At 39.3% G+C, this 24066-nt stretch overlaps 1 non-coding gene and 1 pseudogene across 1 annotated transcript; one reads left to right on the top strand and one right to left on the bottom strand.

Moving 5' to 3' along the window:
- The first annotated feature begins 5132 nt into the window (after positions 1-5132).
- LOC101428017 (heterogeneous nuclear ribonucleoprotein A3-like) overlaps positions 5133-24066 on the top strand; it is a 34082-nt pseudogene continuing 15148 nt past the window's right edge.
- Positions 5468-5602, bottom strand: LOC111760188 (small nucleolar RNA SNORA70). The gene has a single exon (XR_002793951.1). It is a non-coding gene; the product is annotated as a small nucleolar RNA SNORA70 (small nucleolar RNA).

Below are 24066 nucleotides of genomic sequence, written 5' to 3'. Positions count from 1 at the left end.
GTTAAACAGGTAAACTAGAGGTCATCAGAAGATAGAATGAGGATAGAGAATAGAAAGCTGAGGTTTATTCTGCGCAGAATTGGTTAAAAGGTTGTTTGGAAATGTTTGGAAATGTGTAGAAATGTTGAATGCATGGTATAGTGTTTGTAAATAGTAGCATTAATATATGGGTATGATAGTGATTGAAAGGGAAAGGCCATGGGTGGGGGGAAGGAGTAGGTGAACTCGGGGCTTGTAGGTCTGTGGTTAAAACTTGGCCCAGTGGTTAGGGCATGGGAGGTTCACAGTTCAAACCCCAGGCCTCCTTGACTCGTGTGGAGCTGGCCCACGTGCAGTGCTAATGCATGCAAGGAGTACCTTGCCACATAGGGGAGCCCCATGCACAAGGAGTGTGCCCTGTAAGGAGAGCCGCCCAGTGTGAAAGAAAGTGCAGCCTGCCCAGGAATGGCGCCACCCACACGGAGAGCTGACACAACAAGATGATGCAACAAAAGAAACACAGATTCCCATGCTGCTGACAACAACAGAAGCAGACAAAGAAGATGATGCAGCAAATAGATACAGAGAACAGACAACCGGGTCGGGGGAAGGGGAGAGAAATAAAAAAATAAATCTTAAAAAAAAAAAGAAACTACAATATTGGGAATGTTCTTTTGGCAAATATGGCAGGGGAGGACTACTGGTGTAGGGTGCTGGATGTGGCAGGGGGCATACAGGACAGGGTGCAGGTGGGGCAGGCTTCTGTGGAATATGTAAGTGTTCATTTTGCCATGCTATGATATATCAGTGGGTGGAGACACACACAATAAACAGGAAAATATTGAACTCCCATCCTGAGAGTCATGCTATGTTCTCAAATAGAGAGGCAAAAGTCTCTTGAGAACATAGGCAGTGTCTAATAAAAGAAAGACCAATATGCCAAGCCCTCAATATTATTGTAAGTAACTATGAATCTTATTCTTCAAAAAGTGAAACTTAGTGGTTACCATAGGTTCCAAGAGGAGGGGGAGGGAAGAATAAATAAATAAATAAATAAATAAATAAATAAATAAGTAAGTAAGTAAGTAAATAAATAAATAAATAAATAAAATAGATGGAACATAGGGCATTTCTGGGTCATTAGCATTGTTCTGCAGGATCTTGCAATAATGAATACAGGCCATTTTAAATATCATCAAATTTATAAAAGTATACAGTCCAGAATGTAAACCACTGACCATGGTTAGTAGCAATGCTGCAACATTTGTAAATCAATTGTAAGAAATGTACCATCCATATGTAAAATGCTATTAATAAGGGAGAGGGGGAAAAAGGGAGTGTGTTGGGTATATGAGAATCCTCTATATTCTCTAGGTGACTTTTCTATAGCCTGAAACTTCTTTGAAGATAAAATGAAAAATAAGACACTGGGGGAATATGTGGAAGGAAATGTCCCTGCACATATAAGACAACAGATCTTACAGTGATGAAAGACATAATGTTTAAAAATTTTTTATTATAAAAAAATTTTATTTAAAAAATTTTTATTTAAAAATTTTAAAACTTTTTTCTTGTATTTTATATGTTATTCTTAAACTATCATTAGTGATTCATTTCTTATTATTTTTATGTGGTTATTTTCTTGGCTTCATCTTTGGAGAGGTTTTGGATCACAGAAGGGTCACAACTGTGGCAGAGGATCATTGGTGTGGGGTGTTGGTGATGAGGGGGATGCATAGGAGGGGCTTCATCTGGGGCACACCTCTAAAGCACATGAATGTGCTCAAGAATTCATGGGGCATTGTCTCAGTGGGTGGAGATCCAGACAATAATCTAAAGTATACCAAATTCCCATCCTGGGGAGTTCTGCTACATTCTTTAATGGGACAGCAAGAATCTCCCAAGTACAGGGGCAGTGCCTAGTGAAGGAGGACATACCACTGCACCAGGCCCTTGGTATGGATGAATGTACTTATGAATTTTTTCTTTTGAAATTGAAACTTAGCCTAGTATTATATGTTGCCTAAGCATTACCTCCTGAGAGCCTCCTTGTTGCTCAGATGTGGCCTCTCTAAGCCAAACTCAGCATATAACTGCAATACCATCCCCTCGGCTTGGGACATGACTCCTGGGGATGAGCTTCCTTGGCACCAAGGGATTATTACCAAGTGCCAACTAACAATGCACCCTGAAAAAGACCTTGACAAAAAGGGGGCATGGTAAATATGAATGAGTTTTTATGGCTAAGAGATTTCAAAGTGAGTTGGGAGGTCATTCCAGAGGTTACACTTATGCACATCTCAGTAGGAACTCATTAACTGCCATAGTAAATACTGCCTAAAATAGTGGGGCTCCTGAAGGCTCTAGAGATATCCAGACATTAAAAACAGGGCAGACAGTTCAGGAGTTTGGCACCCTGCAAGTGGGCCTTAGCTTGGAATTTATGCTTCCCAGTGTGAAAGAGTTGGACTCATTTGTGGTTTCCCTACACATGGTTCTTCTGCCCCTTCTATGTGAACCCACAGTTAGTACTATACTTAATAGGTGTATGTCCAAGAGACTTTAAATATTTGGTCCATCCATTTGCCAGCTGGGCCCTGAATCTCAGCAGAGTTGCAACACCTACTCTCCAGTTCATTGGACTCACCCAAGACAACTAACAAGGTAATGATGGTGGACAACACCCACCCCAAGGAACAGAGTCTGCAACTACAAGCAAGATAGTTCCATCCATCTGACCCATGGAATCTAAGCCACCTCTCACTTAGAAACAGAGTGAGACTCACCATTCCAAAATCCTCAGGATTGGGAAATGAATAATGGACTAGAATAGACTTATTGTTATTATAGCAATGGAAGAACTTCTATCACTGATATAAAGGCAGTGGCCACCAGAGGCTCTGGGGGGAGGGAGAGCAAAAAATAGGTGTAATATCAGGGCATTTTTGGGACATTGGAATTGTCCTGCATGATGTTGCAATGACAGATACAGGCCATTGTATATTTTGTCATAACTCACAAAATTGCATGAGACAGAGTATAAACTATAATGTAAACTACAACCCATAGTTAATGGCAATGCTTCAATATGTGTTTATCAATTGTAACAAATGTATCTCATCAATGAAGGAGGTTGTTCATATGGGAGAGTGTGGGAGGGGGAGGAAGTGAGGCATATGAGAATCCCCTATATTTTTTACGTAACATTTATATAACCTAAAATTACTTTAAAATAAATAAATAAGAAGGGTCATGTATATCACTAGAAGGGGAACTAAAAAATGAAACATGGGACTATGTACCATACAAATGAGTATAGGTAATAATGCATTTATGGTATGTTAATAGGGTGGTATTTGGGCAAAAATATAATCAAATCAAACTATGGACTTCAGGGTACATTGTTATATTAATGCTATTCCATCAATGGTTAAAAAAAAGGGGGAGTATGCTAGTCACAACATGTGCTACATATTGTTTGACTCCATCTATACAAAATGTAAATACAAATATATTTAAAGACATGGAAATAGAGTAGCAGTTATATAGGGCAAGGGAAAGATAGTGGAATTGAGAGATGACTGCTAAGAGGTAGGATTTTTTTTTCTTCTTAGAGTAGTGAAAATGCTCTAATATTCATTGCAGTGATGAATACACAATTTGTGATTATTCCAAATACCACTGATTGTACACTTAAGATGAATTGCATGGTTAATGAATGTATTTCAATAAAATTGATTAACTTTTTTTTTAAAGACAACCCAATCAATTGGAGAAAATATTTGAAAACCACATATCTGGTAAGGGTTTAATATCCAGAATAAACAAAGAAAACCTACAATTCAACCATAAAAAGACAAACAACCCAAATGGGCAATATACATGAATAGAAATCTCTATAAAGATACACAAATGACCAAAAAGCACATGAAAAGATACTCAACATCATTAGATCTTAGGGAAAAGCAAATCAAAACCACAATGAACTATCATTTCACAACCACTAGAATAGCAACTATTAAACAAAGAGAAAATTACAAGTGTTAGAAAGGATATGGAGAAATTTAGGAATACTCATTCATTGCTGGTGACAATATAAAATGCTACAGCCCATGTGGAAGACAGTTTGGCAAGTCCTCAGAAAGCTAAGTATAAAACTACCATTTGACCTGGCAATCCCACCACTAGGTATAATACACAAAAGAATTGAAGGTGGAGACTTGAACAGATCTTTGTACATTGATGTTCAAAGCAGCATTATTCACAATTATCAAAAGATAGAGGCAACTCAAGTGTTCATCAAGAGATGAACATGTAAACAAAATGTGGCATATAAAACACTGGAATATTATTCAGCATAAAAAAGTAATGGAAGGAAGCAGACTTGGCCCAATGGATAGGGCATCCACCTACCACATGGGAGGTCCGCGGTTCAAACTCCTGGCCTCCATGACCCGTGTGAAGCTGGCCCATGCGCAGTGCTGGTGCATGCAGGGAGTGCTCTGCCACGCAGGGGTGTCCCCCACGTGGGGAAGCCCCACGGGCAAGGAGTGCGCCCCATAAGGAGAGCCACCCAGTGCGAAAGAGATTCCAGCCTGCCCAAGAGTGGGGCTACACACATGGAATGCTGACACAGCAAGATGACACAACAAAAAGAGACACAGATTCCTGGTGCTGCTGACAAGAATAGAAGCGGACACAGAGGAACACACAGCGAATGGACACAGAGAGCAGACAACTGGGGCGGGGAGGAGGGGAGGGGAGAGAAATAAATAAATCTTTAAAAAAAATAATGGAGTTCTGATTCATTAGACAACATGGATGAACCTTGAAGACATTATGTTTCATATTGAGTGAAATAAGTCAGACACAAAATGACAAATATTATATGATCTTACTGATTTGCAATAATTCAAATAAGCAAACTCAGAGAGTCAGAATCTCTAATATAGGTTACCAGTGGTTGGGTTGGGGATAGGGAATGGGGAGTTAATACTTAAACTGTACAGAGTTTCTATTTGAGTTGATTGTAAAGGTTGTTTGTTTGTTTGTTTTAGATGGCCAGAAGTTATTTATTGGAGGGCACAGGTTGGGTGAGGGCAGGGCTGGCAAAGCCCTCACGAGTGCAGGGCCTGCCACTTGTCCAAGGGGCCATGAGTGGGGATGTATTTTACCCACCAGCCAACCGGGATGAGGCACTTCTTGGGCACCATATCTTTCAATTTGCCAGCATTGAACTTGGTGAAGCCCCACTTCTTGAAGATATGGATTTTCTGGCAGTCAGGGAACTTGAACTTGGCCCTGTGCAGCACCTCAATCACATGCTTCTTATTCTGAAGCTTGGCACAGTTGGACTTGATGACTTGGCCAATGTGGACCTGGGCCACTGTCCCAAGGCTTTCCAAAGGCACCTCACATACTCATCCGGAGCCAAATTGGGGATGGTACATGGTCACAGACAGGACCATCAATAAGTAAGGGCTGTCTCCAAGGTCCCTCAGGTCCCTCAGGGCAACCTGTACAAGCAACAGGCCACATACTCTACCAAGGAGGCTGCTGTCCACAGCCACTGCACAATGGGCCCCCATGGGGAGAGGGGGACAGTCGGCTTAGTTGGCTTCAGACTGTAAAGTTTGATAATGGATAGCACAACATTGTGAATGCAATTAACAGCACTGAATTTTATATGTGAATGCGGTTAAAAGGCTAAAATTTAAGTTGTATGTATGTTACTAGAATACATTTTTTATGGAAAAAAAAGAACTATAAACCACAAATAGTGAACTTTATTGTAAATGATGAACTATAGTTAGTGCAATTATAAAAATGTTCTTTCTTGAATTATAACAAATGCACCACACTAATATAACGTATCAATAATAAGGTGGAATATAGAAACTCTGTATTTTATGCATGATATTTCTATAAAATACACTCGAATAAGTTTTCAAACTTACAATTGATTACAAAGACAATCTCCTAGAAAGAAAGAAAGTAACAGAAAGATTTGGAATGATTATTCAGCATTGGATGATTACTACAATTAATCGATTACTTTTCTAAGACTGGGATATATTTTGATAGCAAGAAATAGAAGCTTTCAAGGTATCTTAACCAAATAGTGGTATTTATTGGAAAGACACATGGAATTTTCATGGAACTCACAGGCATAAAATAGAACTGGGCCACCCCGAAGATGGAAAAAGGAATCAGGACTTGGGAACCGTGGTTCTACTCTCCCTTGTCCTGAAAGTTAAGTGTCTCCTATTTTCACTTTTCTTGGTTTGTCTGTTTTGTTCATCATCTTCTTTGCAGAGTGGCTTTCTCTGTCCGGTGGTGCACTTGAGCCACATATGACTCCCCAAGCCCTACAGGGATTCACTAGAACCTCTGAGACCTAATTCCATATTCTTAAATGGGAAAACTGACTAGGATAGCTTGGGCCAAGTATATATTCCCAAATGCTTGTTACCTTAGAATTTTCTGGAAGACCCTACTTTATAGGATTCCAAATATAATGCCATATTTTGATGTTCTCTCCATTGGACTGAAAAAATGCTTCAGCACTTACTATAGTATTTTGATGCATCCAGTGACCAAATGAAGTTATAAAAATGTGAAAGAGAGCATTCTGTGTCAGGTTCTTAAGTTACCAGATCAATATGGTTGGGTTTCATCCCACCCAAAAGAAAGGTCATGCATTTTTTTTAAGTGAAGACTTTCAAGCACAACCTGATGATAATTCCTTTTTTTTTTTTTTTTCCCACAAAAGATAAACTCATCTTTACGTACTGGAAGAAGCAGACTGTGGAGTTTTCCTCATCATCAATGTGGGAGCCTCTATCTGGAAGACTAAACAGTTACTGACTTCTAAGGCTGTGGCAACATGCAGACTAAAAGCATAAACCACAATTTCTTCCCACAGATGCTTTGTCTTACAGAATAGGAGCTGTGCTTGCTAACAAAATGCTGAAAGGCACTGAAGTAACCATTTAACCATTACTAACTACTTAACGACAATGCCATCTCCAGAATGCAATAAGGCATACAACAACAATGAAAAAGTTTATCCTGTTGTAGAAGTCAAGAATTTCCACACTCTCATTAGCAAGCCTTTATAATCTGTACTAATCACAAGTTTCTTTGGGGATTCTTGTCTAGGCATAAGCTTAAACCATTAATTAAGTCACTGCATATGTGATGCTGGCATTGTTCCCTCCTTGTTTATAATACATACTTAGCTACCCGTCTGAAAGAGGAAAATGGAATGCAGATGCCAGAGCTGCCTGTCTCTGTGGACCCCTTAGTATGGGGTACCACCTCCATGAGAGGTTTTGATATCACAGTATTCCCTAATCCTTTTCTTCAGGGTGACCCATTCACAAGTTTAACTATATGTGACATCAAATTGATCCACATCTTATACTGCACATGGAGAGACACATGACAAATTTTCCTTTTAAAAAAACAGATTCTAAAAGACAGGTCCCTCATTCTCTTATGGCTGCTGAGGCAGCAGCCTCCTCCTTTACATGAGAACTATCCTCTTCAGTTTCTCACAGTCCCCAATTTTCCCGATTGTCGTATCCTAATGGCTCCACTCACTTATGATCTCTGGGTGACCCTTGTAAGCACTTGAAATTGAGAGCCCCTTTGATGGTCTGCTCAGAACCCAGCTGCTGAAGTCACAGTGCCTCTACACTGGTGCAGAGACATGTACCAAGCATCCCAGGGAACCCTGGCAGAAGGTAGCAAGCCCATTAAAAATATTTCCTCTAAAGACATTTGACATTGACCTTTTGGGATATACCTTCTGAGGACAAAACAGAATCACAGAATCAAGGATGTGATCATTCTTCTCTGGCCTTGGCAATTATTGAAATAGTCATGTTGTACACATACCAGATAACCAAAAGTGAGGCTATTCTCCTCTTTCCTACTTGCTTATTTTAAAATTGCTGGTCGAAGAAGGAAGGTTATGTGCGGCAAAGGCAGGATACTGTGGTTCTGTATGAGTCAGGAGTTTACGTTGTTGCAGGGTTTTTTAGTCGAGGGGTTAAAAGGATTAAGTCTATGCTAGATAAAATTGGTTGAAAGGCTGGCCTTTGCTGGTTTGTGGTGCCACCCAGACCACGGTAGTCCTCTGCTAATATATAGATGTTGCATCTAATCAGAGAAGCCCCTCCAGAGATATTCTGTTAGCCCCAGGAACCCTGTCTATTCCCATGCTCACTGAGACTCCCAGTTAGGGATGTTCGAGCTGGTTCAAGAGCTAGATAGCAGGCCCTGTTTCTCCTTTCTTTGTCTCTTCCTGTCCCTGTCCTCCCCTCCCCATCACTTTCTCATGCTTATCATTCTACTCTTATCACTTGCTCTCTCCTCACTAAAGCAAGCTGGGGAAACTTTGCAGAAATTTTCTCCTGGGGGACTTTCTATCAGAGCTCAAGGCCTTCTGCCATTGGAGGAGGCTCATGATTTACTTCAAAACTTGCCAAGGTACCTCACCAAAACAGATGCTAGTTAGTAATAAATGCTTTAAAACAAATAGCCAGCATCTCAGCATTTATCTGTATTTACCCATAAACTAAGGATGCCAAAGAGTCATGTGTTCAAAAGCTCAGATGTTAATTTGGTGGTCTGACTGGACAGAAGCTAAACCCATAGTTTCCATCAACGAACACATACACACACGCACAATGTCTAAATACATCTGCTGGTAGCCATTTCTCTCTCCTATTTGAATGGCCTGTTTCTCTTGAGTATGTTAGTTTAGGAAATGGGGTCTGTTGTAGTATTCTTTACTCAGTGTTAACTCAAGAAGCAAAGTCACAGCTGCATTTTACAACTAAGTACCAGACCATATTCTCTTATCATCTCTGCTTTCTTGCCCATAGGCAATGAAAGCTTCTTTACTAGCAGAAAAAACCAGTGTAAGGTAATCAGGCAGCTTTGGAAGTACAAGGTTGTGTGTATTTCATGAGGTTTGTTTAGTTTCTTCTGAAAGAAAAATTGGACACATTACTCTCATCTATACTGGAAAGAGATTAACCAAAATCAGTCAACTCGTGATTATACTAGGCTTAACATGCTAGTAGATCATCTTGAGCCCTTCTTTTCAGTCCTCCCGCCTACTCCTTCTCTGGTTCACTGCTCATTACCTTCTTTATCAGTGTGTAGAGATAAAGGTCATGATGATATATACTTGAATGCTTTCTCTTTTATGTTCATAGCTCTGCAAAAGATTTGAAGGAGAAAAAAGCTGAAACAAACATGGGACTTCAGGATCATCTGAGGATTTTAAGTAACTCTGTGCTCCTTGCCTCCCAATTTGTAAATCTAATTTAGCGTCGGTTGAATAAACTTTTCCATAAGATAAATGTGCTATTTTCTCCTTCTGTGGCTCAGTACAAGGATCACTCCAACAAGCAACTTGGCAAAGAGAAGTCATCAGTAAAAGTCACTTCAAAGGCTTGTTCACCCAAATTATGATCTGCACCACTTTTTACTGCCAAGTTCTAGGTCATTCACACCGAAGCACTCAAAGTTGACACTCTGGTAGGATTTGGCAGAAAAAGAATTTGCATTCGAATTGGATATGGGACTCTGTGGTACCATGTTTGCACAGAGAGCTGCTGTCATCTTTGGCCACACTGATAAATCCTATTTATCATGAAGAAAGACACCTAAATTTTACGAACCTCATAAACTCATCTACAATAGTAGATGGACTGCTTAACTTTATAGTGACATGACTGAGAGTTGTTTTTTCCAAACTATCCAAGAACAGTTTTAACACTATTGTTTGAGAGCTACCTTAGTTTAAAATGATTAATGCAAGCAATATTATAATATATTACACTGTATATATTGTAAATAGGCTGAAAGAGTATCCATATTACTGGAAGATACTTTGCAGTTATGTAGTTAGATATTTCTGGGTTGGGTGCATAATCAATCAAGGCTGTATTTGCTTGGAATGTATTGACTGCCAATTAACTTATATGCTACTTATTCCATTGCTCAAATATAAAAGCATTCAAATTAATCATTACAGAATTTCTTGAGGCTGTGTTCTTTGCTTCTTTGTGCTGATAAATATTTACCTTCTCTATATTTCAATACTTTGGAAATTATCTCCTGATCAACAAGGAATATTGACATTAACTACAAGTTTTAAAAAAGCAAAATGTTATCATTTTGTAATATTCTCAGGCCATGTTATCATTCGTTAGTGAATAATTGTTGATGCTTGCTGTATAATGACTTCATTTTAAATAGCATGAGAAAAAAAGCTATTTTTTTTCCCCTTTCTTCAGAGATCATCAGAAGTCAAAATGACATAATGGATGGGGAGGATCATGGTTTAGGGGCATGTGGAGAGAAGCTTGCCATTCCATGCTTTTCTAAGAATATTTTCTGATTCTGATGACTACAGCTACAAGCTGGGTCAGGAAAGTTTGACAGCTACAAATTAATGGAATTACTTCATGCACTAGGTCAATATCTGAAGTCCAATTTTTACTCACCCACAATAATGATTTAATATATATTAACTACCACTGATTAGATTCATCTGGAATTAAGACATTAATACTAATGAACCAGCAAGCAATTTTATGCAAATAAAAAGCTGGCATTCACATTTTGTGGTACAGAAAGAATACTTCACTAATGAGAAAGAATAATAAAAACAACAATAACATTAGTTGAGTCCTTTCTAAGTCCCGGGCTACGTCTAACAGCTTTATATGGATTATCTCACTGAATCCTCACACAACCCACGCTGTAATATTGAGACTTACAGAGGTTGAGTAGGATATTCAAGGTCACATGGTTATTAAAGGGCTGAGACTGGCAATGAATTGAAACAATCTTACTCCAGAACCTTTATTTTATACTATGTTATATAGGCTATCAACTGAATTATAAATCGCATCTCTACATAGCCATGCCTGAAATTGCTTTGGATTAGCTCCAAAAGGAAAAATTCCTTGTGCCACTAGACTGTTTTCTTTCCCTCCACTCCTCAACATTCAAAAAGCAACTGTGCATCTGCCTTCCGAACTTCCTAATTCATCTCATGCCTAGAGCACAATTTTTTTTTGCCAACACAAATTAGAAAACAACCACATAAACAAAAGGGCATAGCTCTTTAAGATACAGATTTTTCTTTCATGAGAATAAGGAATCTATTAAACAACTACTTATAAGCCAGCCAGCACAAGTTCTTTATTTGTATTGGTGTACACATAGATCTATGTGGTGGAAGAAACTCAAGATGCAGCTATTATCCCAGGATACAGCACATCACCCAAAGCACAGGAAACAAGGGAAGTTTTCTGAGTCACAGTTCTTAATCCAGAAGCTCAGGATGATTCACCTCCTGCTGTCAGTAATATAGTCCTTCAACAGGTATTGAAAGCTACTAAATGTCAGGCCTGGCTGGAGTCAGGGATAAAAGGAGGTTTATAGTCTAAGGTGGGAAGAGAAATGTTAAGACAAATCCTATCACTTTCAACCGGCAGGTGCTAAAGAGAGGATTCACAAAGTGCTTTGAAAAATGCAAAGGATAAAAAACTGTGTACCATGGAGGAAGGAGGGTTCTGGATATAGATTGGGTGGTTTCATTTGATTAGGAGCTCAAAGGGCGAGAAGAGGCATAGGGAGCTAGTGTCCGCATTCCAGGCAGAAGTAATAACACAAACAAGGTCTCAGAGATGTCGTCATGCATGGCATGTTCCTCCATGGTATTTAAGTATTGCATGGATGGTGGGGAATTGCAGAGATTAGACTGGAAAAGAGATTGGGCAGAATGGTTAAGGGCTTTAGAAGCCTTGCTTCAGGGACTTGGCCTTTGTCCCGGAGAGGCAATCTCATCTTTCAAACAATAAAATATGTGGGAATTTTTTTTGGGTTTTGAGAATTAGCTTTGCTCTTGGTGAGGATAAGGGAATGATGTAGAGAGAAACTGGAAGCAGGAAAGGCCAGTCAGGGAGCTATAACAATAGAACAGGTAAGAGATGGAAAGGAAGGCCCGTATTAAGGCAAAGGTGGGATATGGAAAGGAATGGATAGAGTATAGAAATAGTTGGAAAAAAAAAGAAATAGTTGAAAGTTAAATCTCCAGCGTGGGATGTAGGTGATTCATAGAAAAGAGCATTCAGGCAGGGATTATTTAAGCATTTCCCACTTGTTGGATCATGGTACAAAATTAAGAACAACTTACAAAAGTCAAAAGCAACTTAGGAGTTAAAATTAACTAGTTCTGACTTGGAAATGAAAAGGGAAATGGGGTCAGGGAATTTATAATTTTATTTCCTTACCCCCTGGGTAACTCATATATCACTGTAACTGTATCTCAGACAAACCTCAGACACTAGTCTACTCACTGTTTTATGCCCACCACTAAACTTTTTCAAAAAAATGCCAAGAACCTATAACACAATTCTCCCTCAAAACCAGCATGCCATTCTTTGCCATTTATTTCAAATCTCCTAAAAGTGTCATTGTTTCCCATAAATCCATTCAAAATTGATATTAAAAAATCTATAGCTCAGCTATGTTCACTCTTTCCAAATTCTAACCAATTAATATCCACCTATATCTACATCCTCAAGTTTATATTTGTTATAAATTCTCTATCTTTAACTTTTCTATTAGATTTACATATGATCCAATACCATTCAAAAGTGTCTTCTCATTCAATAGATATTAACCCATATTACTACAATGTGTACATGGGGAGGGATACATTCAAGTGTTTGTCATTAAAAAGATTACTTCACGGGAAATGGACTTGGCCCAGTGGTTAGGGCGTCCGTCTACCACATGGGAGGTCCAAGGTTCAAACCCTGGGCCTCCTTGATCCGTGTGGAGCTGGCCCATGTGCAGTGCTGATGCGCGCAAGGAGTGCCCTGCCATGCAGGTGTGTCCCCCGTGTAGGGGAGCCCCACGTGCAAAGAGTGCGCCCCGTAAGGGTAGCCACCCAGCTCGAAAGAAAGTGCAGCCTGCCCAGGAATGGTGCCATGCACACGGAGAGCTGACGCAGCAAGATGACACGACAAAAAGAGACACAGATTCCCGCGCTGCTGACAACAGAAGCAGACAAAGAAACAAGACGCAGCAAATAGACACAGAGAACAGATAAGTGGGATTGGGGGGGGAGGGGAGAGAAATAAATAAATAAAATCTTTAAAAATAAATAAATAAATAAAAAATAAAAAGATTACTTCACAATAAAATATTTGACACCTTGATGAATTGAATATGTTCAGTATTTTTAAATTGCACTTATTATCTGTTGGAAATTGGTTAGCTATATCACAATATTGATTTTGTTTGCTAATGTGAAAGTAGCTAACACACACTTTTGCATACACCTTTTCTTAACAGGAAACTACTCAATTTCAGTGTACATCACTTTGTTTGCATAGAGTAACAAACTAAATGACAATGTGATAGTTTTAATAACACCATTGATGGGCTTTTAATTTCTTTGCTACTCAACTAGATCATTCATTGTTACGTAATAAGAAAAATTATGTAAACAACAAGTATATCTTGCTCTAAAATTTATTTGCTCTACCCCTTAAAAGTCTTAAGTAAGCAACATACATTTCCTTAGATAAAATACAACTTAGAAAATGTTAGCTGTTTCCTTTCAATGCAAAAAATATTTCCCAAATGTGTGGCCAGGCACAAGAAGCTTATAGTCTTAGGTGAAAAGGCAGATGACACACAAAATACTAACTAATAAGACAAGGTACCATACAAACAAGGATAAAAGTTAGTAGTGGGGTCAATATAAGAACAAGACAGCATCAGTGTAGACTTGTTGTAAACATTAGGAAAACATCTCAGAATGGCTGGAATTATTGGCTTACAAGACTCAAAGGCCCAGGGGCTATACTAAAAAGGTTTCAGTCAGGACACTTTGTGATGGCATCAAGACTATCCGCAATTCTCTACAATGCTCCCAGTCCTTCAGTTTTACATGCCAGTCCTCAGGATGACACCCCTTGTGTCTGAAGTAGCTGAAGTAGTTTCAGACTGGATAAGATATGAGTATTTGTGTTCTATTATTCCCAGAAAAAGTCCTCAATTCATTCTGATTGGATAAAATCAGTTCACTTCTGAACCAGTTACTCTATGTGGGAGAATGAAGCTTCTTAACTGACTTAAATCAAATCTAACCCTTTATCCCCCAGAACCAGCCATGGTATCACCTACCTATATCCATACAGCTCCTAAATGGAAAACAGGGCCTAATTGGGAGAAGGGGAGAAATTGGCAGTCAACCAACAGATGTCCACTGTATCTTATTCTCCTCCTGGCTTAGCTCTTCTATGTATCTGAGAATTTTCATTATAAAATTAATTGCATTAAAATAAATTCATTATCATCACTCTGTTCTCATTTACAATGTAAATCCAGTAAGATGCTCATTTAAAGAAGCCATTGTTAACTAAATGAAGATGACAAATTGGCTCCCCAAATTCTAAATTTGCATGTAACGGTGACTAGTGCTTCCAAGTGGGAAAAAAAACTCAGTTCAACCTCAGTTTTGCCACTGCCTAACCTCAGAAGTTCCAGTCCACTAAACACATCACCTTCTTTATTTGTAAACTGTATATAAAACAACATAACTTAGAGATAATTGCAGTGATTTATAATAACAAAGGGAAAGCACTTGCTTTAAAAAGCTATTGTTGTTGTTATTATTGTTATCCTCCTCATCACTATACACATCATCTTCCCAACCCTGAAAAGACAGATAGAACAAGTGTCATACGTCTCTTTAGGATAAGAAGGCATTTAAGATAAGACGGCTGCCTTAGAACGCAAATAATCAGGGAAGGCAAGCAGTAGAATTTATCCCTTTCTGGCTGTTTCAGTAAATGTCTCTTTGAAAGAGAAGTCATAGTTTGACCATTAAATAATTGTGCACTCTAAGGTAAGTTACATAAACTTTCTAAAATTAGTTTCCTCATTTGAATGGAGGTATCAAAAATATCTAGGGAGGAGGGGAGGGAAGATGGTCGCTGAGTGAACTTGCCTTTGCGTGAACTTAACCAACAACAAGAAACTAGAATAAGAAGAAAAAAGTGACAAAGAGAAGATATAACACCTATGCAAAAATAACAGCTAATTAACCTCCAAGAGCAGACAAAGAACCTAAGGAACTGATTAAATCCGTCAAGATAAAGAGATGACCAGAAAGCAAAAAAATCTACAAACCAAACCAGTAATCAGGAAAACATGGCTGAATCCAATCAACAAACCAATAATCATGAAGGGGAGCAAAACTTGGCACAAGCAATGAAAGATCTCAGAACATTTATCACTGACAAATTTGACGAAGTAATGAAAGAGGTTAACAACATGAAGACATCACTTGGAGGGGAAATTGCAGACATACGCAAAAACATAACAGATATGATGGGAATGAACACCACAGTTCAAGAAATCAAAAATACACTTGCAGCAAATATCAGCAGACTAGAAGAGACAGAGCAGAGAATTAGTGATGTGGAAGACAGTACTTCAGAAATCAAACAGATAGTAGAAGGGGTCAATAAGAAGACAGAAAAAATCCAATTAGGATTTAGGGACCTGAATGACAATGCAAAACGCTCAAACATACGTATTATAGGCATTCCAGAAGGTGAAGAGAAGGGAAAGGGGTCAGAAGGAATGTTGCAGGAAATAATGGATGAAAACTTCCCAAATCTACTGAAAGAGACAGATGTACATATCCAAGAAGCACAGCGCACTCCACAAGTCATAAACCCCAACAGGCCCACCCCAAGACACATACTTGTCAAATTATCCAATGCTCAAGACAAAGAGAAAATCCTAAAAGCAGCAAGAGAAAAGAAAACCATCACATACAAGGGAAGCTCAATTAGATTAAGTGCTGATTTCTCTTCTGAAACCATGGAGGCAAGAAGGCAGTGGTATGATATAGTCAAGGTACTAAAGGAAAGAAATTTCCAACCAAGAATACTCTATCCAGCTAAATTAGCATTCAAACATGATGGAGAGTTCAAAATATTCGCAGACAAACAGAAACTGAAAGAGTATACCAACAAGAAACCTCCCCTTCAAGAAATTCTAAAGGGAGTTCTACAGGAAGAAAGGAAAAAACAGGAAAGGCAGAGTTGGAGGAGAGTATAAGACCAACAACAATAACAAAGAAGACAAAAAAAAATATACAAACAAAATATGACAAACACAAATCCAATCAAAATATGGCTAGCACAAATAATTCCTTGATAGTAATAACACTGAATGTCAATGGATTAAACTCACCTATCAAAAGATTCAGACTGGGACATTGGATAAGGAAATATGACCCATCCATATGCTGTCTACAAGAGACACATCTTAGACCCAGAGACACATGGAGATTGAAAGTGAATGGCTGGAAAACAATCATACAAGCTAACAATAACCAAAAAAAGGCAGGAGTAGCTATATTAATATCAGACAAAATAGACTTTAAATGTGAAACAATTGTGAGAGACAAAGAAGGATACTACATTTTAGCGAAAGGGAAAATCTGTCAAGAAGATCGAACAATCATAAATATCTATGCCCCTAACAAGGGTGCCTCTAAATACGTCAGGCAAACGCTGGAAAAACTAAGTGAAAGAATAGATACATCTACAATTATAGTGGGGAATTTTAATACACCACTATCAACTCTGGACAGAATATCTCAAAAGAGAATCACCAAAGAAACAAAACATCTGGATAGTATATTAGAGGAGCTGGATCTAATAGATATATATAGATCGCTACACCCAAACACAGCAGGATATACATTTTTCTCAAGCGCACATGGATCATTCTCCAAGATAGATCATATGCTAGGCCACAAAGAAAGGCTGAACGAATTCAGAAAGATTGAAATCATACAAAACATTATCTCTGACCACAGTGGACTCAAGCTGGAGATTTGCAAGGGACAGAAGCCTAGATTTCCCACCACGATTTGGAAATTAAACAGCACACTCTTAGAAAAACAGTGGGTCAAAGAGGAAATCTCAAAAGAAATCAATGACTACCTTGAAACAAATGATAATGATAACACAACATACCAAAATTTATGGGATGCAGCAAAAGCAGTACTGAGAGGGAAGTTTATAGCCATAAATTCATATATCAAAAAAGAAGAAAGAGCAAAAATTGAAGAACTAACTGCACATTTGAAGGAATTAGAAAAACAACAACAAAGTAACCCAACAGGAAGAAGAAGGAAGGAAATAACAAAGATAAGAGCAGAACTAAATGAAATAGAAAATAAGAAAGCACTTGAACAGATAAACAAGACCAAGTGCTGGTTTTTTGAGAAGATTAACAAAATTGACAAACCTTTAGCAACACTAACAAAGAAAAAAAGAGAGAAGATGCAAATACACAAAATAAGAAATGAGAAAGGCGATATCACCACTGACCCCACAGAAATAAAGACTATCATAAGAGGATATTTTGAAAAACTATATTCCAACAAAAATGACAATCTAGAGGAAATGGACAAATTCCTAGAAACACATAAGCAGCCCATATTGACAAAAGAAGAAATTGATGATCTTAACAAACCAATCACAAGCAGAGAGATAGAATCAGTTATTAAAAATCTCCCAACCAAGAAGAGCCCAGGGCCAGATGGCTTCACAGATGAATTCTACAAAACATTCCGGAAAGAACTGACACCAATCCTGCTGAAACTATTCCAAAAAATCGAAACAGAAAGAACATTACCCAACTCCTTCTATGATGCCAACATTACCCTAGTACCAAAGCCAAACAAAGACATCACAAGAAAGGAAAATTACAGACCAATTTCTCTAATGAATCTAGACGCAAAAATACTTAACAAAATACTTGCTAATCGTATTCAACAACACATTAAACGTATTATACACCACGACCAAGTGGGATTCATCCCAGGTATGCAAGGATGGTTCAACATAAGAAAATCAATCAACGTAATACACCATATAAACAGATTGAAGGAAAAAAATCACATGATTATATCTATTGATGCAGAAAAAGCATTTGACAAAATACAGCACCCTTTCTTGATAAAAACACTCCAAAAGATTGGAATACAAGGGAATTTTTTGAACATGATAAAGAGTATATATGAAAAACCTAAAGCCAATATTGTTTACAATGGAGAAATCCTAGACTCCTTCCCTCTAAACTCAGGAACAAGGCAAGGATGCCCACTGTCTCCGCTCCTATTTAACATTGTCTTAGAAGTACTTGCTCGAGCACTGAGGCAAGAACCAGAAATAAAAGGCATTCAAATTGGAAAGGAAGAAGTCAAAATTTCATTATTTGCAGATGACATGATCCTATACATAGAAAACCCTGAGAGATCTACAACGAAGTTTCTAGAACTCATAAATGAGTTTAGTAAAGTCGCAGGTTATAAGATCAATGCGCAAAAATCAGTAGCATTTCTGTACACTAATAATGAGCAAGATCAGGAGGAAATCAAGAAACAAATACCATTCACAATAGTAAATAAAAAAAATCAAATACTTAGGAATAAATTTAACTAAAGAGGTAAAGAACTTATACACCGAGAACTATACAAGATTGTTCAAGGAAATCAAAGAAGACCTGAATAAATGGAAGACTATTCCTTGTTCATGGATAGGAAGACTGAATATTATTAAGATGTCTATCCTACCAAAACTGATCTACACATTCAATGCAATCCCAATAAAAATCAATGCAGCCTTCTTTAAGGAACTAGAAAAACTAACTATGAAATTTATTTGGAAAGGAAAGAGACCCCGAATAGCCAAAGACATAGTGAAAAAGAAAAACGAAATTGGAGGAATCACACTACCTGACTTCAAAATATACTACAAAGCTACGGTGGTGAAAACAGCATGGTATTGGCATAAGGAGAGACACATAGACCAATGGAATCGAATTGAAAGCTCTGATATAGAACCTCACATATACAGCCACATAATATTCAATAAAGCCACCAAACCCTCTCAACTGGGAGAGAGTGGCCTATTCAACAAATGGTGTCTGGAGAACTGGATAGCCATATGTAGAAGAATGAAAGAGGATTACCATCTCACACCTTATACAAAGATCAACTCAAGATGGATCAAAGACCTAAATATAAGAGCCAAGACCATAAAAACCTTAGAAAGCAGTGTAGGGAAACATCTACAGGACCTTGTAATAGGAAATGGATTTATGAATATCTCACCAAAAGCACGAGCAGCAAAAGAACTAATAGATAAATGGGACTACCTCAAAATTAAAGCCTTCTGCACCTCAAAGGAGTTTGTCAAGAAAGTAAAAAGGGAGCCCACACAGTGGGAGAAAATATTTGGCAATCATATATCTGATAAGAAACTTATAACGTGCATATATAAAGAACTTCTATATCTTGAAAATAAAAAGATAAACAACCCATTTAAAAAATGGGAAAAAGACTTAAACAGACACTTCTCCGAAGAAGAAATACAAATGGCAAAAAAGCACATGAAAAAATGTTCCAAATCTCTAGCTATCAGGGAAATGCAAATTAAAACCACAATGAGATACCATCTTACACCCATAAGATTGGCAGCTATGAAAAAAACAGAAGAATACAAGTGCTGGAGAGGATGTGAAGGAAGGGGAACACTCATCCACTGCTGGTGGGAATGCAGAAGGATCCAACCATTCTGGAGGACAGTATGGCGGTTTCTCAAAAAACTAGCCATAGATTTGCCATATGACCCAGCAATACCACTGCTGGGTATATACCCAGCAGAACTGAAAACAAGGACACAAACAGATATATGTACACCAATGTTCATAGCAGCATTGTTCACTATTGCCAAAAGTTGGAATCAACCCAAATGCCCATCAACAGATGAGTGGATCAATAAAATGTGGTATATACACACAATGGAATACTACTCGGCTGTAAGAACAAACACACTACAAACACATGTGATAACATGGATGAATCTTGAGAACCTTATGTTGAGTGAAGCAACCCAGACATTGAAGGACAAATACTACATGACCTCAATGATATGAAATAAACAAGCTGCCTTAGATAGCAAGAGACTGAACGATAGGCTTACAGGAAATCGGAGAGTGGAGGAAGGATATGAGCCGATGTCTGCAGGGGTGGAATTTAAGATGAGATGGTGGTAAGTATGAACACAAAGAAGAGATAAAAGGGGGGCAAGGGGTTGCCTTTGGTTGGGGCTTTGCGGGTTTGAGGGTGGCTGGGGAGGGACGGATGGGTAACATTGCCCAAAAGTGGGGGGAGGGAGGGGTAGCATACGAACACAGGAGAGGGTCAGATGTTGGTGGAGAGTAAAATGCCGAGAAAATCATATCAAAATATAATAAAGAGGGTTACCTGTTTAGAATGCTCGGAGGGGAGGGTCTGATGCAGGACGGGCTCCTGGGGAATGTCTAAATGCTCATTCTGCCAGAGTGGGTGTCACCATGGGGTAGAAACCCAAGTAGTGAGAGTGGGGGTGGACCCACATCCTGGGGAGGACTAATGCCACCAAATAGAGGGAACTGTATCCCTCGAGAGAAAGGGTGGCTCCCAGGGCATTGGGGCAGTTGAGCAAGTTAGGCCCTGAACACTATTCCATCTATCTCTGGAAGTGGCTCCTCAGGAAACGGAGGTTGGCTGTCACTGTGGGCACCAAGGTGGAAGGGAAAATGGACGTTAAATGTGTGGAACCAAGGTAAATGCGGGGTAAGAGAGGAGTTTCTTGAGAGTACACAACGATGGATATAAAACATGTAATATTACACCATAACATATAGGAGATGACAGACTGATAATGTCAACCATAATGTAAAACATAGGATAACTAAGAATGTAAAGAACTGTGTATCCTAAAGTATGCACCATAATGTAAGCACAGATGTCACCTTGTTAGAAAGCTAATGTCTCAGACTCTGTACATCACGTTAAGTAAATATGATGTGAATAGGGTGTAAGAGTATCGCTGTGGAAGGAAAAAGGTTTTGTGGTGGATGTATGGGAGTGCTGTATATTATATATATGCATTGCTGTGGTCTAGGACTCCTGTGAAGAGAAGCTGAATAATTAGGGGGGAAAAAAAAAAAAAGGATGTAGAATTTTTTCAAGTCAACATTCTTTATCTAAGTTCTTTATCTAACTTTATCCAAGTTCTTTATCTAACCTTTAAATCCATCGCTATATGCCATTCCCTAGTAAGGGACCATGACATTATATTGGGCTTCAAATTTCGGGGAGTTCTGGATCACAGAGTGTTTCAACAATGGCAATGGAGGGATACTGGTATGGGATACCAATGACAGGTGATATATGGCTGACAGGGAGCTGTACAGAACATATGTCCAGGGCGCATGGTAATGTTTGGATATACTCATAGTGGCAACAATTAAAAACCACAGCAGGGGGGGTACTGGGTTCCTGGCCAGTGGTGCTCTGTTGTGGTCCCTAGGGGAGCAGCGACAGTCTCCCAGGTACAGCGGCGGGGAACGGGAGGGAGTGAGGGTTCAATAGCGAGCCCCTGATGCTAATGACTATGCTTGTGAGCTGATAAGCCTAAAATAAGAACAAGGCCTAGAGCAACATTGTGCCTGGGAATTTCCTCCTGTCAGCCTTCATGTTACTCAAATATGGCCAGTCTCGAAGCCAAACTCAGCATGTAAATGCAATGCCTTCCCCCCAGCGTGGGACATGACACCCGGGGATGAGCCTCCCTGGCACCGAGGGACCACTATCAACTACCAACTGATGATGCAACTGGAAAATGACCTTATACGGAAGGTTCAATGTGGATCAGCAGAATATCCCTGTCTACATAAAATAACATGACTTTAAAATGCTGTTTGACCTAAAGTAAGGGGGAAATGGAAAAGAGAAATGAGTTTATATGGCTACGAGTTTCTACAAAAGAGTCTGGAGGCTGGCAGAAGGATTGCCCTCATGCACAACTGAGCAGAGTCAGAGAGACAGATAAAGCAGATACAACCCCCAGATATCGGTTCCTTCGAGGGCTAAAGAGACCCATGGGAATTATGGTCATGGCCGATGGGGTTAACTACCAGGTCAGATGGCCCCTTTTTGGAACTGGTGTTTATGTGTGATGAATCTGGACTCAGATGGGATCTTCCTTCATAAGACTTTCATGCTAATGTGCTGGAGGTGCAGTTAATGTTGGGGTTTAAGATATATTTAGGGGATTTGAATCTCTGGACTGACAATGTGATAGCCAGGTCCTGAGCCTCAACAGACTCCAGCACCTACAATATGATGTATTGGACTTACCACACTCAGCTAAGATGGAGTTGAAGAAGGACAACCACCACACCATGGAGCCTAGAGTGATTACAACTGAAAGTGGGAGGATTGCATCCAACATCCATGTGGAATCTGAGCCTCCTCTTGACATAGAGGTGCAATGGACACAACCAATCCGATGTCCACATAGAAGAGGTGGCATTGGATTGGGAAAAGTGGACATGGTAGCTGATGGGTATGGGGAAAGGCAGGAAGAGATGAGAGGTGGAGGCGTCTTTGGGACATGGAGCTGCCCTGGATGGTGCTTCAGAGGCAATCACCGGACATTGTAAATCCTCACAGGGCCCACTGGATGGAATGGAGGAGAGTATGGGCCATGATGTGGACCATTGACTATGAGGTGCAGAGGTGCCCAAAGATGTACTTACCAAATCCAATGGATGTGTCATGATGATGGGAACGAGTGTTGCTGGGGGGGGGGGGGGAGAGGTGGGGTGGGGGGGTGGGGTTGAATGGGACCTCACATATATATTTTTAATGTAATATTATTACAAAATCAATAAAAATAAAAAAAAATATATCTAGGGAAATGATACTGGCTCAACTGATAGAGTGTCTGCCTACTACGTGGAAGGTCCAGGGTTCAAACCCAGGGCCTCCTGACCCGTGTGGTGAGCTGCCCCACACGCAGTGCTGATGCACGCAAGGAGTGCTGGCCCATGCAAGGGTATCCCCCGCGTAGGGGAGCCCCACGTGCAAGGAGTGCACCCCATAAGGAGAGCCATCCTGTGCAAAAAAAGCACAGCCTGCCCAGGAATGGAGCCACACACACGGAGAGCTGATGCAGCAAGATGACAGAACAAAAAAAGAGACAGATTCCCGGTGCCACTGACAAGAATGCAAGTGGATACAGAAGAACACACAGCAAATGGACACAGACAACAGACAATGGGGGTTCGGGGGTGGGAGAAAAAAAAAATGTACTTCATAGGGTTTACTGAATTAATGTCTGTATATAGGACACATCCCATAAAATATAGCAGCTATTTTTACCATTGTCATTAAAAAAATTATTACAAAGCTGTCCCACTAGACAACCAGGGGAAACTGAAAGTGATTACATGATATGATTTCAGAAACTGTTTGTTGTTGTTGTTATTTTAAAATCTGTTTATCTTCATCTTGTTCCATTCTCATTTAGACATGGCAGAGAACAAGAATTAAAAAAGTCTGTGAGAGTTTTCATCTTGGGATGCTAAGGAAACTGAGTTTGTTAGCTGCATTTTCACTCATCTCTATGTATCTTTGTGCACAGGCATGAAATAAATTTGCTCTAATGTGTCTTTTCCTACTTATTAAGCAAAAGATACAATAAAGAGGCAGGGAGTGTGCGAGTGCTCATTTTGTCAATAGTGGGTTATATCATTGGGTGGAGACCCATATAATGAGAGTGAAGGTATACCCACATCCTGGGGAGGGCTGATGTTCTCAAACAGAGGGAATTGTATCTCTCAAGAGAATTGGTGGCTCCTAACGGGTTAGGGCAGTCAAGTATGTCAAGACCTCAACATTGTTCCAAGTATCTCTGAATATGGTCCTTCAAGTAATGAAGAGTGATTGTCACGGTGGGCCCTGAGGGAAGAGGGAAAGAAGGTGTTGAATAGACGGAATCAGGGAACTGTGAGGCAATAGAAGTGTTCCACAAGATCATGCAATGATGGATATAGGACATGTTAAATTACATAAAAAATGTATAAAAGTCTATAGGCTAAAATGTAAACCATAATGTAAAA

Source organism: Dasypus novemcinctus, chromosome 2 (assembly GCF_030445035.2).
Source record: "Dasypus novemcinctus isolate mDasNov1 chromosome 2, mDasNov1.1.hap2, whole genome shotgun sequence".
Taxonomy (NCBI): domain Eukaryota; kingdom Metazoa; phylum Chordata; class Mammalia; order Cingulata; family Dasypodidae; genus Dasypus; species Dasypus novemcinctus.
The sequence above is the reverse complement of the archived record's forward strand: the minus strand, read 5'-3'. Positions and strand labels throughout refer to the sequence as shown.